This window comes from Aethalodelphis obliquidens, unplaced genomic scaffold (genome assembly GCF_003676395.1).
Source record: "Aethalodelphis obliquidens isolate GAN/ISIS:26980383/991018 unplaced genomic scaffold, ASM367639v1 scaffold12, whole genome shotgun sequence".
Classification (NCBI taxonomy): Eukaryota; Metazoa; Chordata; class Mammalia; order Artiodactyla; family Delphinidae; genus Aethalodelphis; species Aethalodelphis obliquidens.
In genome coordinates, this window is record NW_020837956.1 from 775,093 (window position 1) to 776,696 (window position 1,604).

At 37.1% G+C, this 1,604-nt stretch overlaps 1 non-coding gene across 1 annotated transcript; it reads left to right on the forward strand.

Moving 5' to 3' along the window:
- Positions 1–601: 601 nt before the first annotated feature.
- TRNAG-UCC (transfer RNA glycine (anticodon UCC)) lies at positions 602–674 on the forward strand. Its single transcript has one exon. It is a non-coding gene; the product is annotated as a tRNA-Gly (tRNA).
- The last annotated feature ends 930 nt before the right edge of the window (positions 675–1,604 follow it).

The window sequence follows — 1,604 nt, forward strand, 5'->3', positions numbered from 1 at the left end:
CAATAAAAACCAAAATTTTAGAATAGACAAACAGTAACAATGAATGTATTGTGGGTGTGATCTGTGTAGGACTTTCAAGGGGACAAAGGATTTTCTAGTTTGATAGCAATATTCTGGAAAATTCTACATGAGAGAGATTCATAGTGAGAATGGAGAATGATACGGGAGAGGCAAAGAATTAAGGGTTTTAAGTAATGAAAGATATAATTTGGTCCATAAAACATACGCCTCACCTCACAACACTGACCTAAGAGTGTGGCTGGTAAAACTACAACTCCAACTCACTGATACCTAAAGGAAAACTTTAAATTGATCTTGTTGAATAATGTATCAGTCTGTTGTGTTCCTCCAAAACGCCCAAGTCAATGATTCACTTAAAAGAGCATTTTGAAATGTCCATAAAGGATTTAAAAGGCTCACCATGACTGGATTGTCCTCAGGCTGTCCATCTAATAAAAGAAATGGAAATCAAATATGAACTATCATAGCTTTAATGTGACTCAATTTTCTTCATCTCCAGATTATGGAAGAGGACAACAAAACATCATGGGAATAAACAGACTATGATCTGTTCATGAAAAGTAAATGAGTGTAGGGGACTCCCCTGGTGGTCCAGTGGTTAAGACTCTGCACTTCCAGTGCAGGGGGCCCAGGTTCGATCCCTGGTCAGGGAACTAGAATCCACATGCCGCAACTAAAAAAAAGATCCCACACGCCGAAACGAAGATGCCACAACAAAGATCCTACACGCAGCAAAGATCCCACGTGCCGCGACTAAGACCCGGCACAGACAAATAAATAAATATTAATAAAAAAAGTAAATGAGTGTCACTTTAAAAAAAATTTTTTTCATCATGAAAATCATGGCATTGTTAATGACTCCTAAAAAAAGACAGGAAAATGTCATATGTGTGAATTAGATGAGCTTACTAAGGGTCTAAGAAGGTTTGAGTGTGGTTATAGGAAACAGGGCAGGGAGTTAATGGTGGCTGGGGGAATATAAGAAATGTTTTAAAATTTTCTATAGGTATTGTGGCTGAGCACACAGGTTGAGGTCCTCAAACTTGGCCAAACAGCCAAGTCTACCTCATTTCTCCACCTGAATACTCCCACTGCCAGGGGGAAAAAATTATTCACTAGGTCAGGGACAAGGCTTAAATATAAATATTTTATGAATAACTCCTTAGTTAACTCCCATGTTCAATCAGGTTCTGAGCAGAATAAAAGCTTACACTAGGAAAAAAGCAAGATTTTTCTTCAATTTTTGGTCTGGTTTCTTACTCTTCTGAGATAATCCTAGTATAACGGCATGTCTGAGAACAGTCTGTGGAATTGCCAAATGGGCTAAATGCAATGGTAATGCCTGTTATCCTCACTCTTCTCAGCCAACTTATTCTCTCTCTGACTAGAAATATTGCCACAAAAATAATGCATTCACATCAGGTAAATTTTGAATCTTAAGTAATATCTAGGACAATTATTCTCTCTATATATTAACGGTGTTTTATTAAAATTTAAAGGATAGCCTCATAATGAAATATATATTTAGTAGCATGGGATAAATAGTACCACATATACCTTAGGGTAACTGGGAAGTTTCCAAT